Raw genomic sequence first — 12,798 nt, forward strand, 5'->3', positions numbered from 1 at the left:
CCGCCCGAGCGCGCCTGCGCCCCGCGCCCCGCGCCGCCCCCGGCGGGATTCGCGGAGGGGAGGGGGCGCGGCGGGAGGGGCGGGGTCGCGCCTGCGCAGTGCGCGCCCGCCGCACCGCCCCTTCCCTTTCCCTTCCCATCCGTGAGGCCGAGCTCGCTGCCCACCCTGCCGGGAGCGCCGCCGTGCCGCCCCTCCCGTCCCCCTCCCGTCTGTGCGGCCGGGCCCGCTGCCCACCCCGCCGGGAGCGCGGCCGGTGTCCCATCGCCCGGGCCGGGCCCTGTGCCCGCTGCGGCCCGTGAGGGGCCCGGGACAGGAGCCTTCACGTGCCGCCCTCAGCCGCGTGCGGAGCCGGGCCTCCCCTGGCGCAGGTTCAGCGCCCGTGAGGGCGTGCTCACACCCAGCGCCCACGGGGAAAGCACCCGCGGGGAACCCGCTCTTCCTCCTGTGTTTAAGTGCTGCCCTGCCGAGACGGGACAGAGGCTTCGCTAACATGGCTGCTTTCATAGAACTGTTCAATCACTGAGGTTGGGAAAGACCTTGAGATTTATCTACTTTGTCTGCTCGACTGTTGCTGGGTCTTGGTCTATTCAAGTCCCTTTTTTATGTAGCTCAAGCAACATCTCTTAAGAATATTACTTTAACTTGCTTTAAGAGCATCAGAGAGAGTGCGCTGTGCTATTGAACCGGGTTCATTTAGAATAATTATGTGCCTTGTTCATTTTCTGTCGGTTTGGGCTGCTAACTGGAAAACACAGTGGGTTTTTTTTCTTTTTAGGTTTGTGGGAGGCCAATGCCCCTAAGCCAGGAATAACCAGGAAGTTCCTTTATCGCTGTGGGAATCTCTAACCACTATGGGCTGTGCTACAAGGTTTGTGGGAAAGCAATTTAACTTTTTGTGTATTTGTCAGCAGGGAGATTAGTCACAGATTCTTTAACTCACATAAACTCTTCAGGCAACTGGTGCTCAATTGTTATCTTGGTTTAATGTTGCTCTCTGTCCTGGGAATCTGAAGAAGTTCTCTTAATGACCACTAATAAGGCTTGTTTTTATCTGTAATGAGGATGGTTTATAATTGAAATCTAGAGAACAAAGATCCTTGATAGTAAAACGGGAAAAAAGCGAGAAAGCTGCAGGTTCTTTGACCAGTTTGTTCTTTGGATGTTCACACAGGGGCTTCAGAAACAAGCTTACTGATTTGGTTTTCTGTCCATATTATAGGTGTTTTATGGAAAACTTCTAATTTGGTGTTAATTTTCATTTCACAGAACTGCAGTGTTCTCAGTGGTTGTATCAGCTTCGAGCTGCTACAGTCATCTGCTGTGTTCTCATTAGCTGGATCTCAATTTCTGTACAACTTCTTAAATTTTGTAAATGCACAGGAAAGAAGGTGGTGAGCGGTATTTTGGCAATTAGTCCTTATCAGGTAATTATTTCCACCTTGTTCTGTAGGTTGGAATATCATTGCTCAAACACAGAGGGTACATGAAGAATGTGATTAGCCAGTTTGCTCAAGCATGTAGTCTTACATCTTAAGGTTAATATGCTCAACTCCTGTCCTGCTTTCAGCTGTGTTCTCTCTGATTTATGAGCACATTCAATTATCAGCTGCTTGCAGTATCAGGCTGTTTGTAGCTCATGTTTGTGGATGTATTTGAGACTGAGCATGGGACATGACAATGTGAGAACCACGTGGATCTCTCCAAGGGCTCTCTTGCACAGTTGTATTTGAAGCAATGGCAGTACCACACCTACCCTGCTTTCTAAAGGATTCAGCAAAGCATTTAACAAGCTTGTGTGTTGATGCTGAGAATGACTAAATCAGCATGTTGGATTTCTTAGTCTTTAAATATTGTAAGAGGTAAGATAACTATGTAGTTTTATTTTGCACATATTTATGACTGAAATAATGTGTACAGTTTACAGGCAGTTTGTCAAACCCAGGAGGTCTCTACTGTATTTGTGTTTAATTTAAATTCTTTCTGGAGGCAAGAGTTATGACACTATCTGTGTCCCCCATTCCAATAATCTTATGTGCTAAGCAGTGAGCAGTTGAATCAAAATCAGCTTGCCAGAGGAAATTATAAATGGCATGCTTCAGAATAAGGTCTAGCAGGAACTAAAGGATAGAGGAATGAAAAAGGAATTGTATCTTCTTTACTGTCCTATAGCATGTGGGGTGCCATCAGAAGATTCACATTTGAGTAGCATCAGTAAAAAAGTCACTGGGGTGGATTAAAAGATAATTTTTTGTCTTCAGAACCTGAATTTTCACTAACTTCATTAATTTCATATGACGTTTTGGTCTTAGGACTGCATCTGAAGAGAGAAATAAGTAGAGAAGACTCAATACCTGTGTGGTAGGAACTGTCTGTATGATTTATGGACTTTGCAGCAGGGTCATTTTCAACTGTGTACATGACAGGTATCAGTTTCTATTTAAAATCTGCGAAGTTAACTGAGGGAGACAAACAACTTGATTTAGTTTCTTCTAAGCTGCTTCTAAAACATATATAAATTCTAACGGATTGTTTTTATTATAGATAAGCACAATGAGCACTGTATTGTGCCTTCTTAAAGCAATCTGTTTTAAAGTGTATATTAGCAATTTTATAGCAGGTGGACTAATTTTTTATGTGTCAGATTTTAAAATTTTATTGAGGAAAGGGGTCTAAGGCAAGAATCAAATATTTTCTGTTTCAATCCATTATATTATTTGAAGTACTAGCTATTTGGGCTGGTGCTGAATTCCCTCAGAAATTACAGTAGCTTCTGTAGAAGACATCCCAGTCTTTTTACCAGCTTACCAGAGCAGATGAGAAGGAGGAGAGAAGCTGCAAATCAGGGATCCTCCCAGGCTGGGATAACTGTGCTTGTCTCCTGAGCCCTTCAAATCCAGGGTAACCCTGGGGTTCCCTCCTGTGCAGAGTTTGAGCCTCCATTAAATAACACACTCAGGAGGAAAGTTGATCTGTACAGAGGACCACTTCCTTTCTGTGGTAAACTGTCTTCTGGGAAGACAAATTGCTTTTGAAATAAACTGCACATGGAATTTCAGTTATTTCAGAAAATTTCATTTTAATTTGTGAGCCATACCACATGAAACACTTGATATTTCTTACCCTTAGCTTAAAGAATTGCTTGATATAAATTCTAAATAAAAATTGAAGCAAGTTGTTTGCCTTTGAATTGCCTATATGAACATTCATGCTTCCCTTCCTCATTTCACCAGAAAAAAAAAAAAAAAAAAAAAAAAAAAGCCTCTTTTTCTTGGGCTTAAATGTTATACTGTACTACTTTATGTAGACCTTGGTAGTGTAACTAAATAGGTGAGAGCTGAGGTTATTTTTGTACCCCGAACTGCTGCAGAAAGTGTTCAGCCTCTGAGGCAATAGATCTCTGGACAGTTGCATAATAGTTTCTGGGTGAATAGGAGGATGTGAATCTGATAGCAATGTTAAGTGTAGTACTGTTCATGCACCTCTTGGCTAAAGTTCTGTGTGTCTGTGTTAAATGGAGCTGATGCAGGTGAGCAGAAAGTGTGTAGGACTTCACAGAAATCCTCCTGCATGGGAACTGCCTACATATTGTGGGAAAATCTGCTAAAATAGTACTGAATAGAAATATAATTTTTTTCCAGATCTTTAGCTTGAGATGTTCTCAAGTTCATGGGTTTTATTTTCTGCCTTCCCAATGCTTTAAAGTAAAAACTTCATGTCTAATTAGTTTTAGCATAGGATGTGAAAATAGAGATGGCAGTTTCTTTATATGCAGGAGAATGCACCTGCATTCAGTCTTCAGAGTAATAGGGAGTAATGTTGGTACAGTGTTTTTTCTTTCAAATATGTAATGAAACAAATGTACTACAGATTAAAGAGTCTAAGGAATAATTAATCTGTAATCTGATTTTAATTTTAATTCCAAATTTGTGAATAAGTTATTGTACTTTAAGTGCCCTATTTCTTGGTTATATTCTTCCCTTTTTTATGCCAAGGATGTAACAGCAAGCAACCAGGATATGTGGAACAGTTGTCTGACTTCAGTGTTGCAGGAGGGCTGTCCCTGTGAGATGCTGTTACAGGCAGCACATGGATTAGGTGAATCCCAGAAGATTCCCTTATTGTGTGACTGGCTATATGAGCACTTTTAACAAATGAACACGTGACTAAAAATCTTCATTTCAGTCATCTGTTTACAACCACAGACCAAAGCTTATTAAAAGCCTTTTTACTGATAGCATATTGGTTTAGAGCCTTTCCTCTGTAAATAACTTCAGCTCTGTTGAGCTATAGCAGATCTGGAGAGCACACTTGTAGGTTTTCTTTTGTTCCTTTTGCCTTGATAAAAGAGAACCTGAATTTGGTGGTTTTCCAGGCAGACTGCACAAGTTAATTTGCTGATGCTGCAAGTTTTAGATGTGTTTTTTGCAATGTTGCAAAATTGGAGAAGAGATACTCAGATTATTTCCTGTTGAGATAAAGGCTTTAAACTTTTCAATACTTTGTTTTATTAATGAGATGCTTTGGTACCTATGGTCTGATTATTTAATGTTTTTATGTTTACTTTACATTAAATTGAAGTTTTTCCTGACTGCCAACTTCAAGTAATAAGCTGCTATAATTTTCTTTATCTGTAAATAATAATGTTTTTGCCTGTCTACAGCCCTGTGAAAGTAGGGAGTGAAACTCGTAATTGTGCAAGCAAAGTAGGAATTTCTAGCCTAGTAGGGACTACACTAAAGTGAGCTTTGTTTTTTTACTTGAGGCAGTGCTACAAAAATAATCTCTAGCTGAGCAAAATAATATTTAAATTTATTATTTAATTAAATGTAAGAATTCTTTAACAAGATATCATTCTTATTTAAAAATTCTGGTAATAGATCTATTAGTCCATTATTTAGGATTTGAATTTCACAGGGGTTCTTAATTTGTAAGTGAAAGATACTTGGGAAAACCCTCAATAAGTGGTTCAGAGCACTTTTCTGAGCTTTTAACTTACAATTCTGCAGAAATCAAAATATTGAATAAATTCCGGTAACTACTTCATGAGTAAATATTTTAAATTGCCATGAAAAGTGGTTGTGGTTATGTTCATTAGCTTTAAAGACCTGTCTCCATCTGTTTATGTAGTTACTGTGCAGGATGACTGATGTTGCCAACTGGTTACTTCAGTCTGACAGAGCAGATATAAAAAGCTCTTCATGTATACGGGAGCTGATGCCCTTATCTCTTGGTCAGGCACTCTATAGATACACAGAAATTCTCAGTGCCATGTTTTGGTACTGTTACTGTCAATATATTGATAATGAGTATTGTCAGGTAATCTAACTGATAAATACTAAATATGCTTTTTAATCACACTTATCCCTGTAAAACCACTTCTGGTTTTCAGATGGGTAGGACAAAAAGTAACTAACTCTGGAGACTGCAGATCTGACCCAAAGCTTGCTGAAGTCAGTAAGAAATTAATCTGATTTCAGTGACCTTTCCGTCAACGAGGCCATTCATGATAGAGGCTTTTGTGGGTCAATGTGAAGGCTGTTCTTTTCTCAGTTCCTGTATCAGTGAGAATCTGTGTAAGCAGCTGGTTTGTGTCATTGTGGCATGATCTTTAGCTTTTGATTGGTATTTCCTCCTTTCTAATTTAAAAAACAAAAGAGGGCATGATATAGTTACCAATCCTGAAATATTTGTGATTCTCATCTCGCTGTTAAGTGTGTTTGAAATTAGCTGATGAAAAAGCCAGTAATGGGAAAGCTGATAGATATACAGGCATAAATCTTCCACAGATGCACTGTGAGCGTGGCATCTTTGTTCTCTTAAATAAGGTTAGGACAAAAAGACAGTCCTTCAGTCAGTGTATTTCCAGGAAATTACGTTTTTTAGAAAATTCCTGTCTATTTCAGTGAACATAGCAAATAACAGGTAGTAGAAAGTGGCTTGCCAGGAGTGAAATAAGAATTGTTTGAAAGTAACATTTACAGTTGCAATGAATCTTTTTTGCAGCTCTTGGTGTCCTTGGCTGTCTGGCTGAAATTGTACCTGAGATTTTTCCAGCCTAGAATCACAGCATCAGAGGCTGCAAACCAGTTTTTTCTTGGTTTAATACTCAATTGATAATCAGAAGTTGTTGACATAAACGTTGTGTGTGTTGTTTAAATAACAAACATTAAAGCTCTTATGAGCTAGAGAATACTAGTCTCCTGTAGTGCTTTTGTTTGCATTTCTATTAGCAAAATCAACTTTAGCCTCTTTCACTTTGGAAGAGTGGTTATGGAAATCAAGATTGTTAAAATATATTTGATTGCTTACATCTTCTGTGAAATATGTTGGTGGGTGAAGCCCACAAAGCATTAAAAATTCTCATTCAAGTTTGTTGGTATAATTGAAATTGGTATTATCAGAAAATTCCAGGAGTTCATTGGCTGGTATTTTTCAGCACATTATGGATTTATGGTTATGCTGGGTGTAACAATGTGTATGTGATATCTTTTCTTGGTCATCTTTCATAGACCTCAAGATTTTGTTCATGATGCCCTCCGGATGTAGAGATCCAGCACAAAATTAGTGTTGTATAGTTCATCCCAAAGGAATCTCAGAATGATAAAATAGGTCAGAAAAGGAAATATTTCTGTTTTAATTAAATTGTCCCTTCTTGAGCACACTTGAGCAATTTTTGAAAACACAGTATCAAGTTTTTCTTGATTATTATTTATTGTCTGATCTTGTCAGCGTTGGCAAGATGATGTGTTCTGCTTCATCTCTTTTGTTTTTTCTTTTGAAAGCCATTAGGTTGAAACTAAGCTTATTTTGAAGTACCAGAAAGGTAGGGTCTCTGCATATCATTAGTAACAGATTTTCTGGTTTCAGAAGGACTATTATATTTTGATCTTCTGACTAAACGAGTTTAAATCACCATGGAATTTGTCAAAGCTTATCCTGGTTTCTTTCATCTTATCAGTTTTCACATAAGCCTGATGTTTTTCTTTAGTTCAGTAAAGGAGCACTAAATGCAATCTAAATAATGTGTGCTTTGAGATTGTTCAGTTATAGAGATCAACTTGCTTGAACAGGGGATGCTTTGTGTTCACCTCAGGTTTTAAGGCTACGTTACCATTGTGGCATTTACATCAATGTAACACGGGGCTACTTAAGCAGAAATTGAGCTTCTTCCTCATGTGTCCAAAAACCCCAAAGTAATAGATTAATAGGTGAAGGATGGAATTAGAAGCCACTCTCTTTCACTGTTCTGTTTTCCCTAAATACTTTACCCCTCACCTACACTGAACTCATGCTTGTAGTGAAAGTCCATTAATGTTACTTAGTTTTAGGTGCAATTTAATCTTGTTTATTAGATGGCTAATTCAGTGAAGGTCATGTAAGTTAAAGAAGTTAATGGGCCTGTTAACTAAAAGAAAAAAAATGTCTCTTATGTGACGAAACACTTGTCTTTTTTTTCTCCCAGAGTGAGACCTAAAGTCACAATAGAATATAGGGCACTGCCTCAGGACTTAAATTAATTCTTAACATTTTGAAAACTAAGGCTTGATTGTGTGGGTGTGTTCTTCACAATATAAGGTTCCCTCAAATATTTTATGAGGTTCAGGAACTAAACAAAAAAAAAAAAAATAGTTACATCAGATGCCCTGTGTTAACCCTGACTTTGAATCATTTGATTATTTTGTGCTTGTAAATCAGCACCTGAGACCTCAAGTAAAGAATAAAAGCAGAGGAGGACAATAAATCTCATATTGCAGGAAGAGAGAATTGTATAACCAGGTATGATGGCTGTTAAAAATCTCAAGAGATGAGATGAAATGGGTTTTGTATCTTATCAAGAAGGTGAAGGATTATGCACTGGGGAATGGCAGTGCAATGTTTAAGGTATGAGTATGTAAGATTTAATCTGTGAGTTCTACACTTGATTCAATTTACTGTGCAAGCAAAAGTGAATTACTTAACCTTTCATTGCCTCTGCTCCCATGAAAAATCCAGATGATAATTTATTCCTAACTTCTTAAAAATATGGGGAGCACAAATGCATTAAGTATTGCTTGGAACTGAGCTGTTTGCACAAACTTGTAATGCCCTCATATCTGAATGAATATAGGCCAGAAATTATGGAGCTTGGGAAGTGTGTATTCCTGGAATTTGCTTTTCTAATAAACTCATAGGTTTCTTTCCTATAAGACTTGATTTTCTTCAAGAAATATAGGAAAGTCTTAGATTATTTTTCAAAGTGATAAGTAAAATCCTTCTTACCTTGAATGTTCATCCTTTATGAGAACATATTCAATTTAATCATTCCTAGGAACAGAAATAATGAGGTCTAATGGAACTGCATTTAATTTATTTTATGTTGGAGATGATGAAAAATAGAAATTATGTAGGCTTTTGCAGGTTCTGTTGGATTAAAAGAACCCATAGAAATGAGTGATAGAGCAATGAGCAGAAGTTCTCTTGGAATAACAAGTACTATCCATAGCTTCATCTACAAGCTACTTTAATGGGTCAGTCTGGATAAAAGGAATGGTTGTCAAATACATTACATGTATGTTTTGCCAGCAGATTTTATATCAATTCTTTTCATACTGTATGCTTGATATGTCTGAAAAGTAAGTTTTTCAGCAGGTCTTTATCCAGTAAATTGGGTGATGGCAGGTGAAGAGAAGCTAATATAATTTGACCTGTGACTATATTTGGTTAGAAAAATTTCTGACATGCCAAGTAAACACCAAGTGGAATTTCTCAACAAGCAAAGAAAATAAATGTGGGGTTGGCATTAGTTCTTTGGGAATATGCCAGTGTAGATATGATTGTGCTTTTTTCTGCTGAGAATGTCAGATCAACTTGTTTAAAGCAGTGTAGTTTCTTGAACTTAGACTTGTTTCTTAATGTTCTCCCACCCTAGATCATAAAAGAGCATGAAATTGAGATAAGAAGAAGGAAGGTGACTTTATTAGCTCTGTAATTGCATGAATTGCTAATTCTAAGGGGCCTGTTGGGAATATAGACTTTGCAGCTGAGCTGTTCCCTGGCCTTGCTGTGCCCAGCAATGGAACTCCAGGAGGCAGAGCTCTGACTTCTCAGGGTGTGAGGCTTTCATTCCTGCTGTGAGCCCAAACTCCTCATTGCATCAGTGCTTGTGAAGCAGTTCTAATCCTAATGATCAGTGGCAAGCTTTCTGCCAGTTCTTCTGCTCTTGACATCAAGTTTCTGAACTGAGACATCACTATTTAATTTTTAGAATAATAGGTTAGAACTACTCTTGAAGTATCATGGTACTCTTATTAAAATGTGAAGCAAGGTGACAAAAATTTCTGTCGTGGAGTCTGGAACTAGATTGGAAAACCAATGTAATGTGGAAAATCCTGGATAACTTTTACTTTGGAAGAACTTCAGTCCCCACTAAACTATATTTTGATTTATATAAGATGAGCTATTGAAAATTTGACAAGTTGGGTTTAACCTATTTGGATTAACTTTCCCCACATCTTTCTAAAATACTGATGTTGGCTGCAAGAGTGAAATTTTCTTTTTTGAAAGATAAATGTGAGTCAAGACATCTTTTAAGGAGCTTTCATTTTTTTGATGTTTATAGTCTTAAGAAGCTGGGCTCTGTTTGGAGAGGAAAAACTTTGCATAGCACCACCGTTCTATTCAGCACTACAGTGTACGTGGCTTTGCAATGCTCAGCAGTGGAGAGTGCTGCTGATGGACAGTTTCCTTCTCCACGTTTGCATGCTCCAAGGAAAGCTGAGATGTCCACTAAACAGTTTGTCACTTCAGAGCTGCCTGGAGATGGGAACTGCATAGATCAGCTTCCAGGATCAGAACTTTAAACTTACCTGGATATAAAATGTAACACAATTTTTTAAACACCGTTTCCCAAGTTAAAGGGATAAGCATAGGCAAAGGGACTTGACAGCTGGTTCCCATTTGGGATTGGAATCTCAACTTCCTTGAGAGCTGGTAGAGTAAAACTTACTTATTTGCCATATGGAGAAAGAATCATGATGTACGTCATAATGTATGAAGGAATTAAAATGTTTGTATATTGTAATTTCATAAAGTTCCTTTTCATAGAAGTATGTTACTATTTTGATTCTCACTTGTCTCTGAATACCTTGTATTTACTGAATGAATACTGTCTTTATTTTTGAAAAGATACCTTCAATTATTTTTTCATCTGGTTTCCATCATATAAACTAAATCTCCCTTTGCTGATTTTTAGATTTATGCTGACAAATATGATGTCTTAATTGGTTTAGCTTTGTGTATTTTATCTCAAATTCTTCTTCCGCTCCAATGTTTCATAATGGTTAACATGAGATATTGCCATACCTCACTTAATGTTTTTTATGAGCACATGGTTCCTAAAGTGACTCTCATTCAGATGGTATGTTAGTTTTACCTGCAAGATAAAGTTTTTATATAAAATGTAATGTTAACATAAATGTAGTTCTTGCAATGCAATGTCAGGTAACTCAGAACATTAGCCAAGACAGAACAAACTGTACTGCTTTTTGAATTCCTGTCTCTCTGGTCTGTTGTAAAGGTTACTAATCTCCAGAGAAAGATAATGGATCACATGTTTAGTGTAACTGCTTTTTGGATTTTCTGCTTTATCTGCTAATTTTAAAGCATTTTAAAGTAAGCTCATATAAACAGGTTTAATGTGAAATTTATTGGAAGAAAAGCCAATATATATTTGCTCATTTCCTGTCATATGCTTAATACTACCATAACTGTTTATATTCTGTGTGCTTCCTAACACAAGCAAGTTAAACCTGGAGTTACTCAAATCATTAGCTGGATACAAAGAGTACTTTGATATGGAATGGATTGCAAGTTCCTTGTGTTTCTTCACCTCTGTTTTTCCTCTTTCATGTTTTTACAGAATGTAAAGTTCAGGTGGTTGGGTGTGGCACTAAAGCACCACGAGCCACATGGAGCAGTAACTGTCTTTCTGTAGATGATGTCTCTTGACAATGGAATAAAGGTGGGTTACAAAACACTCTTCAGAGCTACTTCAGTACCAAACTCAAATGAGTTTGTTGGGGCATTAAACAGAGCACTTGTTAAAAGGATAGATTTCTAACATTGGCACTGCTGCTTCTATTCTATGGGAAAACTTCCTGCTAGTGTTTTTTGAAATATGTTTTGAAGACTATTGTGATTTTGTGTAGCAGCTCACATGGATAAAGAGTATGCCAATATGCTAGTGGCCAATATTGGCCTGGTATACATCAGTCCTATTGTTTCTGTTCTAGTGAAAAACAAGTTTAGAACATGCAACACCTGGTAGACAGAAAAAAATTGCATCTGCAAGCAGGATTGCAGTTCCAGTACACAAGGTGTTAAACTATGAGGTGATCATTTCTTTAATTTCTATTTTCTCTGTGTTACATGCAGAAAGAAGCAATTTATAGTTTTACTTCAGATTGGAGCAGCTTCTGCATGAAGACAAATTAATAAATAGCTAAATCTCTTTAGTTTTCATCCTTAACTCTTCATATTTCAGGAGCTTTGGAAGTTAAACAACTTAAAATTTCAGTGGCAGGACTATGTAGTACTGCAAGTACTAAAAATTTTTAGAAAAGTTGCTGAATCAAAGGCAGCTGAGTGAAGGTACACAGTAATAATAGCACAGTAGAGATAATAGAGGTATTGCCTCGAACAGAAACAGTGAAGAAAATGATATGCTTTGATTGAGAACAAAGGTACAAGAAGGTTTTTATCAGTGGTTATTCTACTGTGCCCTGCTGCTACACACTGACTTGAAACAATAGAGGGAGACCCAGGATGCCTTGTTACATCATACCTTGAAATTTTTGATTTTGTCTGAGGTGTTTTGAGACAGCTGACTTACTATGGAAAAGGGTAAAGACCAAATCAGTGTTTCTGGCATTTAATTAGTGCACTTCATTCACATTTTGTTCAATTGCGGTGATTTCCTTTAATGATTTGGGGCACAGTAGGATAGAAATTGCGATTGACAATTTTTTGAATATAATCAGTCAAATTATTTTTAATAAATAGTCAGAGTGCATTGCTGCCTTAAAGTCTGAGAGAAAAAACCCCTCTTTGAAATAAGGAAATTTGCATCTAAAAGGCACCTTTGGCTCAGTCAGCTATGTTGGTAGTTACTCAGTGTCACCTGTTCCCTGTTAAAGCTTAACCAGTTTGCTAAACTGACATCCATCTTAAACCATTGAAATGTAAAGGCTTATATATTAAAAAGCTAATGGTAATTTTCTCTATTTATCATATCCTAATTTTTTCATAAGTGAATGCGAAAAGACTTGAAAACTTTGTTTCCAGAAGATTCACTGTAGTTCTCCCTCACGTAAAATATTCTAATTTTTTTGTCTTGATTTCCTGCAGTGCTCTAGTAAATTAACAACTTTACTACTTAGCTGGAATAGCTATGAAAGAGTGACGTTCATGCAGTTCTGCTAAGAAGTTGGTAGGTGTGTTCCCTCTGTGGTCACAACAAGGAGCAAGTGTGGGCAGTGAACCATCAGTGATCTTTGTAACGCTGTTCACCAGTGTACAGAGACAGTTTGGCCCAAGTCTGAAGGTTATGTTTCCTTAAGGGGGCTTTATCTCTTAAAAAATCTTAAACCTCAACTTGTAGAAAGAACAGAAAATCCTGTTCACTTATAGCTGAGGTGTATTCCTGGGGTGTGTGCAAAAGGGAGATATTAAAATAATCTTGAAAATCCTTTGCCTTTTCAAGAACTGAAATTCTAGATTTGCATATAAAAGTCAGTATTGTCACGTAGTTAGCATCTCACA

The 12,798-nt window shown here is 37.6% G+C and overlaps 1 protein-coding gene across 5 annotated transcripts in view; it reads left to right on the forward strand.

The window, feature by feature from the left end:
- The first annotated feature begins 198 nt into the window (after positions 1-198).
- The window catches only part of SHLD2 (shieldin complex subunit 2), a 28,565-nt gene continuing 15,965 nt past the window's right edge, over positions 199-12,798 (forward strand). For all 5 annotated transcript variants that reach the window (XM_079312347.1, XM_079312346.1, XM_079312348.1 and 2 more), the window contains exon 1: positions 199-524. The gene's annotated coding sequence lies outside the window, so the exon portion shown is untranslated. The remainder of the gene's footprint in view (positions 525-12,798) is intronic.

The sequence above is a fragment of the Erithacus rubecula genome, assembly GCF_903797595.1.
Source record: "Erithacus rubecula genome assembly, chromosome: 9".
Classification (NCBI taxonomy): Eukaryota; Metazoa; Chordata; class Aves; order Passeriformes; family Muscicapidae; genus Erithacus; species Erithacus rubecula.